General features: G+C 46.4%; 1 long non-coding RNA gene across 1 annotated transcript in view; it reads right to left on the bottom strand.

Annotated features, from left to right (window-relative positions):
- LOC143963137 (uncharacterized) overlaps nucleotides 1-23,727 on the bottom strand; it is a 104,981-nt gene that overhangs the window by 45,032 nt on the left and 36,222 nt on the right. The window lies entirely within an intron of this gene.

Below are 23,727 nucleotides of genomic sequence, written 5' to 3'. Positions count from 1 at the left end.
CACGTGCCGTGCATGGCACACGTCTTAAACTTGGTCGTGCAGCGATTCCTTGTCAAATACCCTGGGGTCCAGGACATCTTGCGGCAGGCAAGGAAAATCTCGGCCCATTTCAGAAGATCTTACACGGCCATGGCTCGCCTTGCTGACATTCAGCGGCGACACCATCTGCCGGTCAGACGTCTTATTTGCGATTGCCCGACGCGATGGAACTCAACCTTCTATATGCTTGATAGGCTGCTCCAGCAGAAACGTGCAGTTAACGTCTACCTGTATGAACTCTGCGAAAGAAACGGTTCTGGGGAGCTGGGTTTTTTTTCACCGCGCCAGTGGCTGCTCATGCGCGACACATGCAGACTTCTGCGGCCATTTGAGGAGATCACCAAACTGGTCAGTCGCAGCCATGGCGCCATCAGTGACATGGTACCTTATGCCTTCTTTCTGGAGCGTGCATTGCGTCGTGTCATTGATCAGGCTGTGGAGGAGCAGGAGCGGGAAGATGAGGAAGTCGCAATGCTGGATGAATTCCCAGGGGGGGCTACTCTATCTGAGACAAGTCAACAACAGGAGTCTGATGAGGAGTCAGAGGAGGATGGTGCCGGGGCGGATGAGCAGGAGCAAGAAGAGCATGCTTTAAACCTTTCTGGGATCCCTGTTGTGCGAGGATGGGGAGAGGAGAATGAAGAGGACGACATTATCCTGGATGATGAGCAGGAGCCAGGCCACCACACCGCTTCCACTTTAGTGCAAATGGGGGCCTTCATGCTCCAGTGTTTTAATAGGGACCCCCGTATAAAAAGCATGAGGGTCAAGGACCAGTACTGGGTGGCAACGTACTTAGACCCCCGGTACAAACACAAAATGGCGGAAATGTTACCGCCGTCGCAGAGGGCTGTCAGAATGCAGCACTTCCAGGCCTTGCTTCGAGAAATGCTGCATTCTGCTTTTGCGTGCGCTGGCAGAGGAGCAATTCCCACTCCCAGAGAAGGATTTGCGGGTACCAATCCAACAGCGCCTGCAAGAAGAGGCCGGTTTGAAGATGTGTTGGTGACTTCGGATATGAGGTCATTCTTTCAGCCGACCCATCGACAGGTGTCATCCGGATCCAGCATCAGGGAACGCCTAGACCGTCAGGTGTCCGACTACATTGGGTTAACGGCCGATGTGGACGCTCTGAGGAGTGATGAACCCCTAGACTACTGGGTGGGCAGGCTTGACCTCTGGCCAGAGCTTGCCCAATTTGCAATCGAACTGTTGGCTTGCCCCTCATCCAGTGTCCTGTCCGAAAGGACGTTCAGCGCAGCAGGGGGGATTGTGACCGATAAGCGTACTCGCCTAGCTCACCACAGTGTTAACTACCTCACATTTCTAAAAATGAATGAGGCATGGATCTCGGAGGAATTCAACACATGTGATCAGTAGACCATGTATATGTCTATAAACAATTTTTGGAATCAAGCACACAGACCTTCTTAATTCATTTGGCTCACTTCCCTGACCCAAAAAAGCACACCGTACTATATGCCCCTACCCTCCTCTTTGAAGAGGTTGAGCGGTGTCATATTTCTACTGGGGCTGCTTATTATGAGGGGTTCCCACCATCCCTGTGCTGTGCTGACTTCCTCCTGGGTGTTCTTATTATGAGGGGCTCCCACCATCCCTGTGCTGTGCTGACTTCCTCCTGGGGGTTCTTATTATGAGGGGATCACACCATCCCTGTGCTGTGCTGACTTCCTCCTGGGGCTGCTTACGGTGCTGCTGTCAGCGCTGTATGTCACGGAGCTGCTGTCAGCGCTGTATGTCACGGAGCTGCTGTCAGCGCTGTATGTCACGGAGCTGCTGTCAGCGCTGTATGTCACGGAGCTGCTGTCAGCGCTGTATGTCACGGAGCTGCTGTCAGCGCTGTATGTCACGGAGCTGCTGTCAGCGCTGTATGTCACGGAGCTGCTGTCAGCGCTGTATGTCACGGAGCTGCTGTCAGCGCTGTATGTCACGGAGCTGCTGTCAGCGCTGTATGTCACGGAGCTGCTGTCAGCGCTGTATGTCACGGAGCTGCTGTCAGCGCTGTATGTCACGGAGCTGCTGTCAGCGCTGTATGTCACGGTGCTGCTGTCAGCGCTGTATGTCACGGAGCTGCTGTCAGCGCTGTATGTCACGGAGCTGCTGTCAGTGCTGTATGTCACGGAGCTGCTGTCAGCGCTGTATGTCACGGAGCTGCTGTCAGCGCTGTATGTCACGGAGCTGCTGTCAGCGCTGTATGTCACGGTGCTGCTGTCAGCGCTGTATGTCACGGAGCTGCTGTCAGCGCTGTATGTCACGGAGCTGCTGTCAGCGCTGTATGTCACGGAGCTGCTGTCAGCGCTGTATGTCACGGAGCTGCTGTCAGCGCTGTATGTCACGGAGCTGCTGTCAGCGCTGTATGTCACGGTGCTGCTGTCAGCGCTGTATGTCACGGAGCTGCTGTCAGCGCTGTATGTCACGGAGCTGCTGTCAGTGCTGTATGTCACGGAGCTGCTGTCAGCGCTGTATGTCACGGAGCTGCTGTCAGCGCTGTATGTCACGGAGCTGCTGTCAGCGCTGTATGTCACGGTGCTGCTGTCAGCGCTGTATGTCACGGAGCTGCTGTCAGCGCTGTATGTCACGGAGCTGCTGTCAGCGCTGTATGTCACGGAGCTGCTGTCAGCGCTGTATGTCACGGAGCTGCTGTCAGCGCTGTATGTCACGGAGCTGCTGTCAGCGCTGTATGTCACGGTGCTGATGTCAGTGCTCTGTATTACGGTGCTGCTGTCAGTGCTCTGTATCTCCTGCACCCTCTTGTTTGCCTACCCTGGTCCCTGACCTTCCCTCTCCTCCATTGCCTTCATTAGCTCCATAGTCCTGAATTGTCAGAACAATTTCCCAAATAAAAAAAAAATGCTTGTAGTTATCGATCCCAAATTCACCTCATACATGTATTATGCTATTGTCCAGGTGGTGGGACTACGTGCTACCCCCTAATAATTACCCCGTGGCCGCAAATTCGACCTAAAGGTTTGCGAAATTCGCCTCCCATTGAAGTCAATGGAGCCCGCGGCGAACGGTCGTTTTCGCGAACGTTTGTGTCCGTTCGCGTTTCGCGTTCGCGAAACGTCCCGTCGGAAGTTCGTCCATCACTAGTTTTAAAGGCCAAACTTCAATACATAGCGAATCCTACCAAAAAAACACAACAGAAGTGGATACAAAACAACAGATATGCTGATATCTCTAGTAAAAAAGCAGAACAGAAAGGTTTTTTTCCTTCAGTAATCTTATTTTGAGGATGGGAAAAACATGGGCCATCTTTTAGCAGCAATAGTAAAAGCTCAGAAACCAATGACACAAGCAGTAAAATTACAAATCTCTCCAACTGAAACTGTACGGACTACCTTGGAGATCTCAGCATTGTTTTTTGATTTCTATAAAAACCTGTATAGTAGTAAAGTATCCTATAGGGAAACTGAACTGCAATTATTTCTTAATTCTATCATGTTAACAGAATTATCGGCGGCTGACAGAGAGATGTTGGATCGGCCTTTGACATTACAGGAACTCCAATTTGCCTCTGCCAGCTTGCCTAATAATAAAGCCCCAGGTGCAGATGGGCTACCAGAGGAAGTATTTAAGGTTTATGGAGCTGATTTGTTGCCTTAATTATTAGAGGTATATAATACAGAATTAGAATGTGGTCATCTCCCACGTTCTATGAATGAAGCAATTATTATATTATACAATTTCTGCTTCTCAAATTGCTCTAGTCCAGTGTTTCTCAATCTTTTTACCTTGGAGGAACCCCTGGCAAAAAGTTTGAGATCTCGAGGAACCCCTGAAATGTTCACGTCTACAGCTCACGGAACATTGGTATGATCAGTGAGCTGTTGATAACAAAAATTATTTGTAGATATAGCATTAAATAAAAGAATCAATATTAAAATGTACCTACTTAATGTGAAACTTGTGCTTTCTTTTCCTGCAGAGCTGATCCATTCAGATAACATTACATGTGGCAGAGCATGGGACAGGGGACATTACATGGGACAGGGGGCATTACATGGGGCAGAGCACATTACAGGGGACATTACATGCGGCAGGGGACATTACATGGGGCAGAGCACATGGCAGGGGACATTACTTGGGGCAGGGCACATGACAAAGGACATTACATGGGACAGGACACATGACAGGGGACATGACATGGGACAGGGGACATGAGAGTGGACAGGGGACATGACAATGGACATTACATGGGGCAGAGCACATGACAGTGCACATTACATGGGGCAGGGGACAGGACAGGGGACATGAAAGGGGATGTGACATGGGACAGGGGACATGACATGGGACAGGGGACATGACAGGGGACAAATTACATGGGACAGTGCACATTACATGGGGCAGAGCACATGACAGGGCACATTACATGGAACAGGGGACATTACATTGGACGGGGCACATTACATGGGACGAGGCAGATTACATGGGGCACATTACATGGGACAGGGGACAGGACAGGGGACATTACACGGGGCAGGGGACATTACATGGGACATTACATGGGACAGGGGACATGACAGGGGACATAACATGGGACAGGGGACATGACATGGGACATTACATGGGGCAGAGCACGTGACAGTGCACATTACATGGGACAGGGCACATTACATGGGGCAGGGCACATTACATGGGGCAGGGGACAGGACAGGGGACATGACATGGGACAGGGGACATGACAGGGGACATGACAGGGGAAGTGACATGGGACAGGGGGCATGACAGGGGACAGGGCACATGACAGGGGACATTACATGGGACAGTGCACATTACATGGAGCAGAGCACATGACAGGGCACATTACATGGGGCAGGGGACATTACATGGGACAGGGGACATTACATGGGGCAGGACACATGACAGTGCAAATTACATGGGACAGGGCACATTACATGGGGCACATTACATGGGACAGGGGACAGGACAGGGGACATGACATGGGGCAGGGGACATTACATGGGACATTATATGGGACAGGGGATGGGACAGGGGATGGGACATGGGACAGGGGACATTACATGGGACATTACATGGGGCAGAGCACATGACAGTGCACATTACATGGGAAAGGGCACACTACATGGAGCAGGGGACATGACAGGGGACATGACAGGGGATGTGACATGGGACAGGGGACATGACAGGGGGCATTACATGGGACAGGGGACATGACATGGGGCAGGGGACATGACAGGGGACAGGGGACATGACAGGGGACAGGGCACATGACAGGGGACATTACATGGGACAGTGCACATTACATGTGGCGCAGCACATGCCAGGGCACATTACATGGGGCAGGGGACATTACATGGGACAGGGGACATTACATGGGACATTACATGGGGCAGAGCACATGATAGGGCACATTACATGGGATAGTGCACATTACATGGGGCAGAGCACATGACAGGGCACATTACATGGGATGAGGCACATTACATGGGACAGGGCACATGACAGGGGACATTACATGGGACAGGGCACATGACAGGGGACATTGCATGGGACAGGGCACATGACAGGGGACATTGCATGGGACAGGGCACGTGACAGGACATTACATGAGGCAGAGCACATGACAGGACATTACATGGGACAGTGGACATTACATGGGGAAGAGCACACGACAGGGCATTACATGGGACAGGGGACATGGCATGTTACATGTGGTAGGGGACAGACTCTTGGTCACATTGTGGGAGGACACAGCGGGGCACACTTCAGTACTTGCTTTCTTCTGCTGGCTTCAGTGCTAGTTTCATATCTTCTCCAGTGGTGCGCTGTTCCCCCTCGGCCCCTCCTCCTCCTATCTGGTCCACCCCAGAGGATGTCACTTACAAGCACTCGGGAAGTACAGGAGGGGAGAAGGAGGAGTGGCCAAGGGGTAACAGCACGATACAGCCAATAGGGTGCCAGCCGCTTCCCTGCCTATCTCAGCCTGTGTCTGCGATCCTTCTGTCAGCTGCCTGCAACTGATAGTCAGATCGCTGCGCAACCCCAGTTGAGAACCACTGCTCTAGTCTCTACATTTAAATATTTGGGTGTACAAGTTACATCATAAGTGAATACATGTGTGGAGAGGAATTTAACTATTTAATCAGTTTAAGCAAATGGGGAAAATATGGCTTAAAGGATAATAAGTAGAGCTAATCTGATAAAGATGATATAGATGACACAATTATTACATTTGTTGCATAATTGTCCTGTAAGAGCCCATTCACACAGGGGCAACACGACTTGTAGGCGACTTGAGTCAGGCAACTTGGACACGACTTGAGTTAAGATCACAGCGCGACTTGGGACGACTTCAAAACGACTTGTGATGACTTCAAGCCCGACTTGGGACGACTTACAAGTCGCCCCAGGCCAGGCGACTTTTGCCGAGGCCAAGCAGAGAATGAGCTCAAGGGGGAACTCCACGGCAAATTTCTGAAAAAAAATTGGCGTGGGTTCCCCCTCCGAGAGCATACCAGGCCCTTAGGTCTGGTATGGATTCCAAGGGGAACCCCCTACGCCGAAAAAACGGCGTGGGGGTCCCCCCCAGATCCACACCAGACCCTTATCCGAGCACGCTACCCGGCCGGCCAGGAAAGGGGGTGGGGACGAGCGGGCGCCCCCCCCCTCCTGAGCCGTACCAGGCCGCGTGCCCTCAACATGGGGGGGTGCCTTGGGGGAGGGGGGGGCGTGCGGCCCCCCCACCCCAAAGCACCTTGTCCCCATGTCGATGAGGACAAGGGCCTCTTCCCGACAACCCTGGCCGTTGGTTGTCGGGGTCTGCGGGCGGGGGGCTTATCGGAATCCGGGAGCCCCCTTTAATAAGGGGGCCCCCGGATACCGGCCCCCCACCCTATGTGAATGAGTATGGGGTACAATGTACCCCTACCCATTCATCTGTGGAAAAAAAGTACAAAAAAAAACACAACACAGGGAAAAAATATTTTATTGCACAGCTCCGGGGGTCTTCCGTCTTCGGGGGTCTTCTCGCCGGACACCTCCGCTATCTTCTTGTAGCTCTTTTACTAGCGGAGGAGTCCGGCTTTCTTCCTCCCCGCCGCCGGCCTCTTCTCCCGACTTCGGGGGTCTTGTCCCCCTCTTCGGTTCTTCTGCCGGGCCACCGCGCCTTCTTATAGCTCTTTTGCAGGCGGTGGCCCGGTCTTCTGCTGCTGCCGCTGCCGCCGCCGCCGCCCGTTCTTCTTCTTCTTCTTCTTCTTCTTCTTCTCCAGGAGATGTTGACACGACGCTCTCTCCGGCCACAATTCCAGGGACGCGCTCCGCTGCCACTTATATAGGGACAATGGGGCGGTGTCACATGGGTTGATGTCACATGGGTTGGTCACATGGGTTGATGTCACATGGTGACCCCGCCCCCTTACCATGTGCCATCAACCCATGTGACCAACCCATGTGACATCAACCCATGTGACACCGCCCCATTGTCCCTATATAAGTGGCAGCGGAGCGCGTCCCTGGCATTGTGGCCGGAGAGAGCGTCGTGTCAACATCTCCTGGAGAAGAAGAAGAAGAAGAAGAAGAAGAAGAAGAAGAAGAAGAAGAACGGGCGGCGGCGGCGGCAGCGGCAGCAGCAGAAGACCGGGCCACCGCCTGCAAAAGAGCTATAAGAAGGCGCGGTGGCCCGGCAGAAGAACCGAAGAGGGGGACAAGACCCCCGAAGTCGGGAGAAGAGGCCGGCGGCGGGGAGGAAGAAAGCCGGACTCCTCCGCTAGTAAAAGAGCTACAAGAAGATAGCGGAGGTGTCCGGCGAGAAGACCCCCGAAGACGGAAGACCCCCGGAGCTGTGCAATAAAATATTTTTTCCCTGTGTTGTGTTTTTTTTTTGTACTTTTTTTCCACAGGTGAATGGGTAGGGGTACATTGTACCCCATACTCATTCACATAGGGTGGGGGGCCGGTATCCGGGGGCCCCCTTATTAAAGGGGGCTCCCGGATTCCGATAAGCCCCCCGCCCGCAGACCCCGACAACCAACGGCCAGGGTTGTCGGGAAGAGGCCCTTGTCCTCATCGACATGGGGACAAGGTGCTTTGGGGTGGGGGGGCCGCACGCCCCCCCTCCCCCAAGGCACCCCCCCATGTTGAGGGCATGCGGCCTGGTACGGCTCAGGAGGGGGGGGGCTGCCCGCTCGTCCCCACCCCCTTTCCTGGCCGGCCGGGTAGCGTGCTCGGATAAGGGTCTGGTGTGGATCTGGGGGGGACCCCCACGCCGTTTTTTCGGCGTAGGGGGTTCCCCTTGGAATCCATACCAGACCTAAGGGCCTGGTATGCTCTCGGAGGGGGAACCCACGCCAATTTTTTTTCAGAAATTTGCCATGGAGTTCCCCCTTCAGAGCTAATAATTCTGTCAAAGTCGCCTCCGTATAGACGGAGATCCGACTTGGAGGCGATCTCCATTGAAATCAATGGGTATCGGTCGCCTACAAGTCGGATAGAAGTAGTACAGGAACCTTTTCTGAAGTCGGAGCGACTTCAGTAGTGTGCATTAAGACGGCTCTCATTCACTTACATTGCTTTTTAAATGTTGTCCGACCTGAGGCGACCTGAGGCGACTTGGGGCGACCTGAAGTCGGATCAGGAGTTGCCCCTGTGTGAATGGGCTCTAAGGCTTCCTCTGAAATTTTTTAAACAAATAGACACTTTGTTTAGAGATCTTATTTGGGGATATAAACATCCACTGATTAGACTGGAAATTTTGCAGTTGCCTAAAGATGAAGGAGGTTTTGCTTTTCCTAATACCAGATTTTATTATCTGGCATCCCAACTTCAGCAACTATATGGATGGAATGCTATAGACTGTGAGGATCCCATACAGAAAATTATATTTTCTCAACTGCTTATAGATCCACCAGTGCAGTTAAAGTGGTTGTACAACTTTTATCTACAGGTAAGCCTATATTAAGGTTTACCTGTAGCTGCTTGAAATATCTCCTAAACCTCCACGGTTTAGGAGATATTTACGAAAGACCCGAGTGACGATGACTACGGCGCATGCACATTGTGCCGTTTCTAACAGTGTTCATGCCGTGACTGACAGCTTCCATGCACATGCGCGGGAGTGACGTCACGCGACTCCAGCCATTCCCAGAGCCAGAGTTTGCGGTCCTGGTAGAAAGAGGGGCGAAGATGGATGCTCCCTGCTAGTGGGGACAACGGAGACATCACAGGCTTCGATTTCAGGTAAGTGACACATAATGCTTTACCTTTGGAGGGAAATAAAGAGGAAGTAAAACCCACCAAGTTTTACTTCCTCTTTAATAGTAGCTTATCATTTCTATAGTAAATGTAGCTTTCCTACAATTTAATACATAAGATTTGGATTACTATCCAACAAGACGCTCAACATGAGGGATATACTCAATATATGCCCATATGGAATAATCTGCAATTACCTGAGGTGGTGAAGCTTGAAAATTTTGATTTATGGAAGAAGGCTGGTATTCAGCTTTTTTGTCAGCTTTTCTATAAAGAGGTTTTGCAACCATTTGATAAATTGTTAGAAAGGTACCATTTGCCTAATAAAATATTTTTTCAATATTTACAGCTACGGCTTGCTTTGCAGAGTCAAGCAAGGACTTTCCTATTAAAATATAATCCTTCACCAATTTTAACCTTGGCGGTAACTGTAAAACACTCTAAACAGGGACTTATAGGGCATGTATATTCTTCTCTACAAACGACAGCTGGAACTAATCCACAAAAGGGTAGTTTTTGGTCCTGTTGTAGAGACTTAGAGACTCTGAGGCTGGGCACACACTTATGTGAATTGGATGTGGGTTTTCCCGCATTCAATTCGCATAGCAGGAGAATGTGACTGGCTCCCTATGCAGCTGGTTCACATATCTCCACAGCAGGTCCGGTGTGTTTTGCATGAAAAATTTGCTTTTTTTGCTGTTTCAGGTCCGAATTCAGCCCAAAATTCAGGCTGAAATCGGACCTGAAACGGTGAACCAGCAGGCACCAGACCTCTGCTGTGTGATAAATGTGGCGATGGTGTGAACCCAGCCTTAGTGATGAGGAGAGGGAACAAGCTTTGAAGAATTTATTTGAGGTATACCTATCCTCCTCACAATGTCTGATTCAGTTATTTATCATTTATAGATCCCATTATACTACTTTAAAGTAAAGGGGTAAAGCAACTACATCAAATTGTCCAAGGTTTAATGCTGATATAGGTACACTTGTACATATGCTGTGGCAATGTCCTAAGCTGCATCCCTATTGGGAGTGTGTATTTGATACTTTAAATTCCTTAAGCTCTACACAGGTTTACTTTAATCCAAAAATAGCATTGTTAGGGATTATACCAGAGGATACCCTCCCAGCTGAAATGCATGTGATGTGGTTGAGAACTCTGTATATGGCTCGTAAACTTATATTAAAAAATGGATATCAAAATACCCGCCAACGATAGATCAATGGATTAAAGCAATTAATCTTATTCTAAGACAAGAGGAATTAACATAAACATAGGAGGAGAAAAATTTGTGAAAATTTGGCATTGGTGGTTAGTCTCCAATTTATGTGAGCAGTCAGCTGAGTATACTAATGACTCTGAGGAAAATCAATAATGAGATAGAATTTTATTTTTTGAGGGGGGTAATTATTTATAAATATATGCATCATTAAGATGTAATATTGTGATGTAATATTGTGATGGAGGGTTTTGAGTAAAGATTGAAATGTAAACTGGTGAGCACAAATGTGGAAATTACCTTTTTTTTCCCTTTCTGTGGGTGTTGCATTTGGGTGGGGGTATTTGTGGCATATGGTTTGAGTGTTTTTGAGTTTTTGTTGAATAATGGAAAATTTTATAAAAAACTATCTGATTAAAAAAAAAATACAAACGACTAAATATCTTTTCTCATCAGCAGTATATAGCAGTATATAGCAGTCTTGTAACTTCTATCAGTGTCTGGTTAAAGCTTGTAGGAGGAGTTTTCATTCTACTCTGACTATTCTATGAGGCTTCAGGACCCCTGACCCTCTGTCTGGAAAGTGCTGATTGGCCCTCTGCTGAGCACATGTACCCTTCCAAGAAAATTAAATCTCTCTAGCAATACACACCAAACTGAGTATGTGCAGAGTGCTCGCAAGGCTGTGTTGCATAAGCAGATTGATTGGGGACTGTGGAAGAAGGGGAGAATCAGAGAAGACAGGATAAAATAGCCTTTTTACATGCAGAGTGCAGAGGATTAACCCCTTAGGTTCCACATTGAGTATAACAAGCATGCTTTGTTGCATATACAGACTGATTTTACTGTTGTGGGTTTAGTAACACGTGCATAACGGTGTTGAAGCAATGCAATGCAACACAAGAGTATGCTCTGCTTCAGACCAGTATTTTGGTCATACTTTGAAATCGACCAAAGCTGGAATAAATGCACACCTTTGTGCTGTGTTGCTTTATTTTGTTATATGCTTCTTTGATATTAAAAGTTTGTGTATGATAAATACAGTTCTGTTACCTCATTATAGTGTGTTACTTTCCAGTTGAAAAAAAAATCATTAAAACCAAGACTTATACCCTGGCTGCTGGCTCAAAAGCTTACGATTTACATTTCAGACCACACTGCCCACCATTAAAAGCAGTGTTAAATTTTGATTTAGTTTTAGTCATAGTCTTTTGACTAAAATGCCATTTTAGTTTTAGATGTATTTAATCATCTGAATTGTTTTAGTTTTAGTCATATTTTAGTTGACTAGAATAGTGTTAATTTAGTAGACGAAAATATTTTCGTCAACAAAATTAACACTGAATAAAAGCAACATTTTTAAAATATAAATGTTATTATTTTCTGGGGTGGATGTACTAAAGGCAAAAAGACTGTGCACTTTGTAATTGCAGTTGCTACAGTGACTAATAAATGAGGGGAAGCTCTGCTTTCTTCCATCATCCGTTCATGTGCATGCACATATGCTGTTTTTTTTATTGCATGTGATTAGGTGTTCTTTGCAAAGTGAAGTTTTGTCTCATTTACTTACAGTAGTAATGTACTGGAGCAACTGCACTTGCAAAGGGAACAGTCTATTTTCCTTTAGTAAATCCACCCCATTGCATCATTATTTGAATAAGTGAAAATGACCAGTAAATACCAACAAAAGGAGGGGACAGCTCTACAAAACTGAATAACTCTAGAAAAATCCTGTGAGCCTGAAGAGTATGGGGACTATTGCGGTATCAACTAATTAACAAACCATTTTTTAAAAAGATTAGTTAAATTTTTATTTTCAAAAAAGGTATAAAAAAGACATAGTTACACAAAGCTACAAACATTGACCGACAGGACATATTGATAGTAATAGATAATCAATATAGAAACAACATTGATGTACAGAAACAACTAGACCCCCAAACCAGGGGGTTTTTACATAAATTTAGAGTAGACGTGTCGTTCGACCGGTTTCGCGGTGAATGACCACTTCATCAGGAAACGTCACCTACAATAACTAGCACATACAAGATAAGAAAGAATTATATTACAATGATAACCAGAAATATGGATAGATACAGAAACACGCTTTAATAAATCATTACAATAAAAATAATTCTGAGAGTTTAGGTATCCAAGGTTAGTAGATATGTAAAAAAACATAAAACAAGCGACAAGAAAAATATGACTCATCATAAAGACAGCAGAATGTGAGACACCCCTACATTGGGGGTCCCCCCTGGGAGCGAACATGGGGGCAGTAAATGGAGGGACACACTAGTTACACTACGGATGTGAGGGAATAAAAAAGAAAAAATACATAATCACTTCACTGCCTAATACTGGATTATGAACCATGGACAGTGTAGAAGGAAGAGGGGGCAGAAGCAGATAAGAGTCCATGGATCATATAAGAAGCCATGAGAGGTAATGGCATAATCTAAGCTGGTAATTAGAACATACCCATATAAATTCCAAGGTCCGTATACATTTAAAAGAGAGACAGGTAAATGACACTTCAGATCTTAAAGTAAAAAAATTTCTGGACGTCAACAGATGTCCTCAGCATAGAGTCCACACTGTAGTCAGAATGATTCTCTAAAAGAGGATGATAATAAGGACGTAAGGTATACTCTCAAGGAAAGTGACTAAATACATTAAAATTAGGGACAGTACGATGCCTCCATCCCTCCTGGCTTTCTCTTCCCCTATAGTCTGTATGCAGGATAAATAGATAAACTAACCTTTCCAATCCGCTGTGCAAATGTGTGTCTCTCTCGTTGGCGTCGCTCTGAATACAGCATTCAAGAGCGGCACTTACATACCCCCAACCCGGAAGTGATAGAAGCGTCATTTGAAGCTGGCCAAGCGGAGTCCCGCGTGGTGCGCATGCGTCAGGGTGGCGCATGCGCGATAGCGGTAGCTATCCACCAGAGTGACGTGAAAAGAGAAAAAGATGGGGAGGGGACTAAAGAGGCAAGGCTGGATGGACGCCAAATACAAAACAAACGTCCATCCGCCGTGACCTCACCTATGGCAACATACTTCCGGGTCAGGTGACCCAATCCAGGTGCGCACCAAGCCACAATATGCACGCACACAAATTCCCTCCGCCGGATATTTTGGCGACGAGGGAAGGAAAGAGGGCAGGAGCACACCCCAATTTGGGAGAGATTCCACCCCAAAGGGTCACCACATGTCTGCTCCAGGGGGGGAGGAATACCCCCTCAAGCCACCTAATACGAGGACAGCCCAGGGGGAGCCATATTTAAGTCAACAAATTGAGATAAATTTTTTTATGAACATAGCAACTTAACAGCAGAAGAACAGTCAAAAACCGGCTACATCGGGAGGGAAATCGCCTACACCGATAGGGCCAGTAATCAAAAAGTATCCATGAAAAACAATTATAATAATAAATAGCTTGCCAAACAGGTCAACACCTATAGATTGACATATTAACAAAAGGTATAAAGTCTTTAAGCTCTATAGTAAAGATATACCACCGAAGCGTCCAGAAATCCACCCCAAACGCGGTCCCTGCAAGAAAAAAAAAGAGGGGGCAGATGCAGATAAGAGCTTAGAAACGTCCCAAGATAGGCTATATACACCCGTGGTCCATGGGTCATATAAGAATTTGTGAGAGGTAATGGCATAATCTAAGCTGGTAATTAGAACATACCCATATAAATTCCAAGGTCCGTATACATTTAAAAGAGAGACAGGTAATGACACTTCAGATCTTAAAAAAAAAAAATTCTGGACGTCAACAGATGTCCTCAGCATAGAGTCCACACTGTAGTCAGAATGATTCTCTAAGAGAGGATGATAATAAGGACGTAAGGTATACTCTCAAGGAAAGTGACTAAATACATTAAAATTAGGGACAGTACGATGCCTCCATCCCTCCTGGCTTCTACTTCCCCTATAGTCTGTGTGCAGGATAAATAGATAAACTAACCTTTCCAATCCGCTGTGCAAATGTGTGTCTCTCTCGTTGGCATCGCTCTGAATACAGCATTCAAGAGCGGCACCTTACATACCCCCAACCCGGAAGTGATAGAAGCGTCATTTGACGCTGGCCGAGCGGAGTCCCGTGTGGTGCGCATGCGTCAGGGTGGTGCATGCGCGATAGCAGGTAGCTATTCGCCAGAGTGACGTGAAAAGAGAAAAAGACGGGGAGGGGACTAAAGAGGCAAGGCTGGATGGATGCCAAATATAAAACAAATGTCCATCCGCCGTGACCTCACCTATGGCAACATACTTCCGGGTCAGGTGACCCAATCCAGGTGCGCACCAAGCCACAATATGCGCGCACACAAATTCCCTCCGCCGGATATTTTAGCGACGAGGGAAGGAAAGAGGGCAGGAGCACACCCCAATTTGGGAGAGATTCCACCCCAAAGGGTCACCACATGTCCGCTCCAGGGGGGGAGGAATACCTCCTCAAGCCACCTAATACGAGGACAGCCCAGGGGGAGCCATATTTAAGTCAACAAATTGAGATAAAAAAAATTCTGAACATAGCAACTTAACAGCAGAAGAACAGTCAAAAACCGGCTACATGGGGAGGGAAATCGCCTACACCGATAGGGCCAGTAATCAAAAAGTATCCACTGAAAAACAATTATAATAATAAATAGCTTGCCAAACAGGTCAACACCTATAGATTGACATATTAACAAAAGGTATAAAGTCTTTAAGCTCTATAGTAAAGATATACCACCGAAGCGTCCGGAAATCCACCCCAAACGTGGTCCCTGCAAGAAAAAAAAAGGGGGGGAAGGGGGAGAAGGGGGGGAAAAAAGAGAAGGAACGTCATAATGGAAGAATGGGCTTTATTAAGCCCTGGGGGAGTAAGAGCGTTCAATCGCTCTATCCACAGGGCTTCTCGTCTCAGGATTGCTCAGTCCCAGTCGCCTCCTCTGGGACCTTGTGGGATTACCTCAAGAACAAAGAATTTTACTATTTCAAATTCAAATCTATGATGGATGCCAATATGACGACACACCGTGGTCATCTCACTGTTGGTTGAATAATATAGGTGGTCGCCCAAACGTTGTCGTAGCTCCCTGATGGTCTTGCCTACATAAAAGGCCTGGCAGGCACAGACCATCAGATAGACGACTCCCCTCGTTCCACAGTTAGCGTGGTGCGGGGGCAAAAAAGTTTCCCCATTGGGGAGGACCACTTGTCCCCCCTCCAGAATCCAGGGACATTTGGAGCAGTGTCCGCATTTATAGGTGCCTCGTGGTCCTTCCCTGGGTTTAGGGTAGGCTCTGTAGTGGCTACTTGTCAGCTTGTCTCGAAGGGAAGTAGCTTTCCTGAAGACCAGTTCAGGAATAGGTCTCACATATTTTCCAATAATGTGGTGTTCTGACAGTAAGTGCCAATGTTCGGATAAGAGATGTCGAAGTTGCTGATGGTGTAAAGAGTATTTGGTTATTATTTTTACTGTAGAAGATTGTTGATCACGTGGAGGCCCGTAAAGTAGGGATTGGCGACTACGAGAAAGAGCCCTATTGAAGGCCTTTCTCAGGTTGGTACGACCATAGCCTCTAATTAAGAGGCGTTCACGCAATGCAAACCACCATCAGCAACTTCGACATCTCTTATCTGAACATTGGCACTTACTGTCAGAACACCACATTATTGGAAAATATGTGAGACCTATTCCTGAACTGGTCTTCAGGAAAGCTACTTCCCTTCGAGACAAGCTGACAAGTAGCCACTACAGAGCCTACCCTAAACCCAGGGAAGGACCACGAGGCACCTATAAATGCGGACACTGCTCCAAATGCCCCTGGATTCTGTGGTCCTCCCCAATGGGGAAACTTTTTTGCCCCCGCACCACGCTAACTGTGGAACGAGGGGAGTAGTCTACCTGATGGTCTGTGCCTGCCAAGCCTTTTATGTAGGCAAGACCATCAGGGAGCTACGACAACTTTGGCCGACCACCTATATTATTCAACCAATGGTAAGATGACCACGGTGGGTCGCCATATTGGCATCCATCATAGATTTGAATTTGAAATAGTAAAATTCTTTGTTCTTGAGGTAATCCCACAAGGTCCCAGAGGAGGCGACTGGGACTGAGCAATCCTGAGACGAGAAGCCCTGTGGATAGAGCGACTGAACGCTCTTACTCCAACAAATATTTTTTATGAGTCCATTATGACGTTCCTTCTCTCCCCCCCCCCCCCCTTCTCCCTCTTACCCCCCCCTTTTTTTTTTTCTTGCAGGGACCGCGTTTGGGGTGGATTTCCGGACGATTCGGTGGTATATCTTTACTATAGAGCTTAAAGACTTTATACCTTTTGTTAATATGTCAATCTATAGGTGTTGACCTGTTTGGCAAGCTATTTATTATTATAATTGTTTTTCAGTGGATACTTTTTGATTACTGGCCCTATCGGTGTAGGCGATTTCCCTCCCCATGTAGCCGGTTTTTGACTGTTCTTCTGCTGTTAAGTTGCTATGTTCAGAAATTTTTTTATCTCAATTTGTTGACTTAAATATGGCTCCCCCTGGGCTGTCCTCGTATTAGGTGGCTTGAGGAGGTATTCCTCCCCCCTTGGAGCGGACATGTGGTGACCCTTTGGGGTGGGATCTCTCCCAAATTGGGGTGTGCTCCTGCCCTCTTTCCTTCCCTCATCGCCAAAATATCCGGCGGAGGGAATTTGTGTGCGCGCATATTGTGGCTTGGTGCGCACCTGGATTGGGTCACCTGACCCGGAAGTATGTTGCCATAGGTGAGGTCACGGCGGATGGACATTTGTTTTATATTTGGCATCCATCCAGCCTTGCCTCTTTAGTCCTCTCCCCGTCTTTTTCTCTTTTCACTCTGGCGAATAGCTACCTGCTATCGCGCATGCACCACCCTGACGCATGCGCACCACACGGGACTCCGCTCGGCCAGCGTCAAATGACGCTTCTATCACTTCCGGGTTGGGGGTATGTAAGGTGCCGCTCTTGAATGCTGTATTCAGAGCGATGCCAACGAGAGAGACACACATTTGCACAGCGGATTGGAAAGGTTAGTTTATCTATTTATCCTGCACACAGACTATAGGGGAAGTAGAAGCCAGGAGGGATGGAGGCATCGTACTGTCCCTAATTTTAATGTATTTAGTCACTTTCCTTGAGAGTATACCTTACGTCCTTATTATCATCCTCTCTTAGAGAATCATTCTGACTACAGTGTGGACTCTATGCTGAGGACATCTGTTGACGTCCAGAATTTTTTTTTTTTAAGATCTGAAGTGTCATTACCTGTCTCTCTTTTAAATGTATACGGACCTTGGAATTTATATGGGTATGTTCTAATTACCAGCTTAGATTATGCCATTACCTCTCACAACTTCTTATATGATCCATGGACCACGGGTGTATATAGCCTATCTTGGGACGTTTCTAAGCTCTTATCTGCATCTGCCCCCTCTTCCTTCTACACTGTCCATGGTTCATAATCCCGTATTAGGCAGTGAAAGTGATTATGTATTTTTTCTTTTTTATTCCCTCACATCCGTAGTGTAACTAGTGTGTCCCTCCATTTACTGCCCCCCCCATGTTCGCTCCCAGGGGGGACCCCCAATGTAGGGGTGTCTCACATTCTGCCGTCTTTATGATGTGAGGCCAGAAATAAATCCTGGGGTGAGTCATATTTTTCTTGTCGCTTGTTTTATGTTTTTTACATATCTACTAACCTTGGATACCTAAACTCTCAGAATTATTTTTATTGTAATGATTTATTAAAGCGTGTTTCTGTATCTATCCATATTTCTGGTTATTATTGTAATATAATCCTTTCTTATCTTGTATGTGCTAGTTATTGTAGATGACGTTTTTCCTGATGAAGCGGTCATTCACCGCGAAACCGGACGAACGACATGTCCACTCTACATTTATGTAAAAACCCCCTGGTATGGGGGTCTAGTTGTTTCTGTACATCAATGTTGTTTCTATATTGATTATCTATTACTATCAATATGTCCCGTCGGTCAATGTTTGTAGCTTTGTGTAACTATATGTCTTTTTTATACCTTTTTTGAAAATAAAAATTTAACTAATCTTTTAAAAAAATGGTTTGTTAATTAGTTAATACCGCAATAGTCCCCATACTCTTCAGGCTCACAGGATTTTTCTAGAGTTATTGCATTTTGTAGAGCTGTCCCCTCCTTTTGCTATAACTAATTTGGGATGATGGTATCTTGTTGCTTTCATATATTACTGAGGCGTTCATTTAATCAGTAAATACCAACAATATAAATAATTATTAATGAAGAAAAATTTTGTCACATGTAATATAGCCCTATATAAGCCTATATAATATAAGCCCTAAGTAAAGTGCAACTTAATCAAATTGTACACAAGCTGTGCACACTTCTCCCAACCCCATGTGGCAGTGCCCAGACTAACAAGTGGCCACTCAGACACCAAACATTACATTGTGGGAGCTGCATCTTTCTTCCATGAAAAATGACAAAATGGGTATATTTGTAGATGTCAAAGGACAGAAATAATCTGAATTGGGCACAGAAAGCAATAACAATTGGAACATGAGCATCAGACAGGAAAAAAGATAGGAACATGAACATGGCTTGTTCATTTTTTATAGCAGGGGCATGTTGTAAAGACTGTTTACCTCTTTCCCTTTTTTTTTTTTTTTTACTTTTAAATGTCACAAAATAAGATTTCATTCAACTATATGCATGTTGCAACATGCTGCGGTGACATGCAGTGAGGTATGCTGATCTGTGTAGAAATTAAGAAATTCAGCACCCTGCAGCGCACCTATATGGTGTGCTCTTGTGCTGAGCCTGCCTTAATCGATGCAGATCAATACAGTCTAAGGAACCCTAATGCCGCATACACAAGATCGGACTATCCGGCGAACTTAGTCCAGCAGACAAACCACCGGACTTTGCAGCGGAGGTCCGCCGGACTTGCCGAACGAGTGGACACACACGACCGAATTTTTCCGGTGGACAAAATTAACAGACTTTTCTCCGTGTGTGGGCAAGTCCGTTCATTTCAAGAGTCCGGCACACTAACACACAGACGGGCAGATTGTCCACCGGACTGCCGAGTCCGGCGGACAATTTTGAGTCAAAACTTATTTCTAAGTCCGCCAGACTTTTGAGAACAAAAAGTCCCCCGGAGCCCCCACACGGGCGGATTGTCCGGCAGACTCTGGTCCGCCAGACCAAGTCCACTGGATAGTCCGATCTTGTGTATGGGGCATAAGGCTGGATTTACTCTCTTCCATGTGCATGCAGTGTGTAATAGTAATACACATGTGTAAGGCCGGCCATACACAGTTTGAATCAAGACCTGAACCGTTAATTGGCAGGATGTATGACCAACATGGGTACAAACAGCATTTCGGATTCTCTTGTGATTATCCTTAGCGACTGCTATGGCCACTAGCGATAATCACCGTCTTCCCTCCGGGAACAGACAATTACTCGGCAGGTGGGATTCCCCTGTCACCCCATGGTGACTGCCTAAAACCTCATATACACTATCAGATTTTCTGCAGATTTTTGTCTTTAGATTTACCAAAACCATGTAGTGCAAGGGCCTGCCTGATTGCATACAAATTGAAACTCCTAAGGTTTGACCTCATATTATATGGTTTTGGTAAATCTGAAGGAAAAAAATCAGCAGAAAATCTGATAGTTTGTATGGGGCTTAAGTCTGAATGGGTCCAAAGTGTTTTCCTTTATTTTTCGCACTAACCTGCAGCGCATGGATGTGAACCATAGGAAATATTGGGATTTCTACTTGAAATGCATTTTCTGCTGCACCAAACCAGACAAGTGTGAATAGGCCCTAACTATTCCTGACAAATTCCAAATCTAAAAAAAAAGTAAAAAAATTGTTTGCTTGAAGTTGAGTTTAACTGCTTGCCGTCCACTAGCTGTCATATGATGGCCAGGGGGCGCAGCTCTCATTCGCCTTTTCGGCCCACCAGGGGGAGCGTACCTGCCGCCGGTGGCAATCACGCGCACCCGTACTGTCACTCGAGACTCGCGTGACCAGTGACCGCGATGTCCGCCAGGCACCCGCGATTGCCCGGTAACACAGCAAGACCATGGATCTGTGTGTGTAAACATACAGATCCACATCCTGTCAGAGGAGAGGAGACTGATGGTGTGTTCCCAGTACAGAGGAACACCGAACCGTCTCCTCCCCTTGTGAATCCCCTCCCCCTACAGTTAGAATCACTCCCTAGGAACATAATTAACCCATCCATCACCCCCTAGTGTTAACCCCTTCCCTGTCAGTCACATTTATACAGGCATACCCCACTTCTAAGTGCACAAGGGGGTTTATTTACTTAAGCTGCAAAGTGCAAAAGCAGGCTCACTTCTGCATAGAAACCAATGAGCTTCTAAACCCAGCTTGTTCAATTAAGCTTTGGTAATAAAACCTGGAAGCTCATTGGTTTTTATGCAGAAGTGAGCCTGATTTTGCACTTTCCAGCTTTAGTAAATAAACCTCATTGTGTACTTAAAAGTGGGGTATGCCTGTAATCAATGCATTTTTATAGCATGGATCGCTGTATAAATGTGAATGGTCCCAAAAATGTGTCAGAAGTGTCCGATATGTCTGCCGTAATATCACAGTGACGATAAAAATACGCTTATTGAGATTTTTTTTTACCAAAAATATGTAGAAGAATACATATCGGCCTAAACTGTGGAAAATTTAAAACAAAATAAAAAATTGGATATTTATTATAGCAAATAGTAAAAAATATTGTGTTTTTTTTCAAACTTGTCACTCTTCTTTTGTTTATAGTGCAAAAAATAAAAACCACAGAGGTGATCAAATACCACCAAAAGAAAGCTCTATTTGTGGGGAAAAAATTATAACAATTTCATCTAGGTACAGTGTTGCATGACCGTGCAATTGTCATTCAAAGTGTGAAAGCGCTGAAAGCTGAAAAATGGCTTGGGCAGGAAGGGGGTGAAAATGCATTGTGTATTGAGGTGGTTAAAGTAAATCTGAGACGGAAAGTTTCCTTAATTAAATGTCACATTCCATTCAATATATACTTACCCTATAGCTTCTCCAGAACACAAAGGGAAAAAAAAACAATAAGCACAGTTAAATAGATACAGAATAGGATCAATCTCAAGCATCCTCCTGCTCAATGGAAGACAATGCTGCTTAATCTTTCATCCCTAACTACCAGTCAGGGGGGGAACATGGGTCTGATTTGTGTGTGTTGTGTTTTCATTTTGGTCCTAAGCATCATCTGTCTTCCCTTCCCTTTCACCCTGTCTGTTTGTTGGAGCTGCAGGCGTTCTCTGCTCCTCCTCCTGCCTGACATTTACTGAATGTCTGGGAAAGATCAGCGTATAATGCAGATGGCAGCAAGGAAGCCTGACAACTACTTGCACTGCAATGATTTAAAACTGCAGAGGACATGATAAATGGATGTCAGGACGTTCTTTGTGGTACCTGTACCTGAGTGAGCTATGCAATAATGCCATTACAATCCATTAAGGCTCCATTCACATCTTGGCATTCCCTGGCGATTCTACCCATGATTCGGGATGCCAAGATGTAAACAGAATCTAAAACAAGATGCATAAAAATGACCTAGGCCTTTTTCAGAGTTAAGGGAGCAGTTTTGCCTCCCCAAAACAATGCTCTTTCACTACCTGCAGCTACAGCATGCAGTGCGGGCACAGTCTGACAGGGCCCTATAGGCTCTTTCGCTGACTCCTATATTTCACTATATGGCAGAAGTGTCCCTGTTTAGGGCCTTCATATCTAGAAGCTATGCCATAATTCTCCACACCCATCTGGGGGGCTTCCCTCAGGGAGCGGCGGGCACGTGGGAAAGGGAGGTGGGTGCCTTTGAGGAAGATCAGTGGGAGGAGGCACTACAGGCGGTGCAGCTGTGTTCCCTAAATGTGGCCCAAAGCTTGTACCAACTGTATATTATCCTCAAAGTTCACTATACGCTGGCCAGACTGTTCAAAATGGGGATGAGGATGGACTCGCACAGTCCCAGGTGTGCGAGGGACCACGGTGACCTCATACATATGATATGGCGCAATCCCAAACTACATCGGTTCTGGACGGGGGTGGTGTCCACAATCAATACTGATTTTCAGGTCATAGTGCCGCTGGACCCAAAGGCCTGTCTGCTAGGGATTGTGGATGACATTCCCACGGGAGACAATCAGAAACAGTTGTTTCAAGCTCGCAAGCTCATCCTTAGGCACCGGAAGGCAGCTGACCCTTCTGCGGTAAAGGAATGGTTGGGACAGATGGGGGACACACTCCGGGTGGAACAATATATAAATATGCCAACACAGGGGACGCCCAAATAAATTTGACAAATTATGGTCTCCCTGGTTAGACACCCCAAGCATTTTGGCCATTGATTTAGTGCTGGGCAGACTTCTCAAATAACCTGATCAAGGAACTAGAAAATAAGGCCTGGAAGGGTGGGGAAAGCTAAACTACTTCACACATAGGGGACAGACATTATTAGCGGTGATAGTGACAGGGAGATGCTTGGGGACAATAGTAACTTCTATCCATTACCAATGAGTACTGAGTGTTGAGTGTATGGAATGTGCTATTGAAACATTCATGCTGGAACTCCGTAATAATTGATGCTGTATTTCTGTATCGACTGTAAGGTCTGTTGCGGGGTTTCTTTTCCTATGTAAACTGTATGTTTTCTCTTTATTTTGTTCCAATAAAAACTTTATTTGAGAAAAAAAAATTACCTAGAATCTTTTGAAGTGTTTTAGTCAGGTCTTTTTTTCAGCGGGAAGGTGGGGGAACACAGTTCTGGCACCTCCACCACTGAATGTATGTAATAGCAAAGGGGTACTAGGGTGTGCTGGTAGGTCTATTGATGCTGGCTGCTAAGGGATCTATTGTCGCTGGTGGGGATCTATTTTCGCGCAGGGGTCTTTTTGTTGCTGGGTAGGTCTATTGTTGGTGGGGGGGTCTTATGCTGCTGTGGGGGCAGTTGTTGCTGGGAGGGATCTACTGTTGAGGGAAAGGTTGCTGGCTGTTGGAGGCTCTATTGATGCTGGCTGCTGGGAGATTTGTTGTTGCTGCTGGGGGTCCATTGTTGCTGGGGGGAAGTCTATTGTTGCTGGAGGGTCTATTTTTGCTCACTACAACAGATCTATTTTACAGGCTTTCTTGTAATCATTAACAAATATCACACAAATTA

The sequence above is a fragment of the Lithobates pipiens genome, unplaced genomic scaffold (assembly GCF_037356315.1).
Source record: "Lithobates pipiens isolate NorthernLeopardFrog02 unplaced genomic scaffold, aLitPip1_a1.2 Scaffold_8, whole genome shotgun sequence".
NCBI classification, from domain to species: Eukaryota; Metazoa; Chordata; class Amphibia; order Anura; family Ranidae; genus Lithobates; species Lithobates pipiens.
Note: the sequence above shows the minus strand (reverse complement) of the source record. Positions and strands in the feature narration are given on the sequence as shown.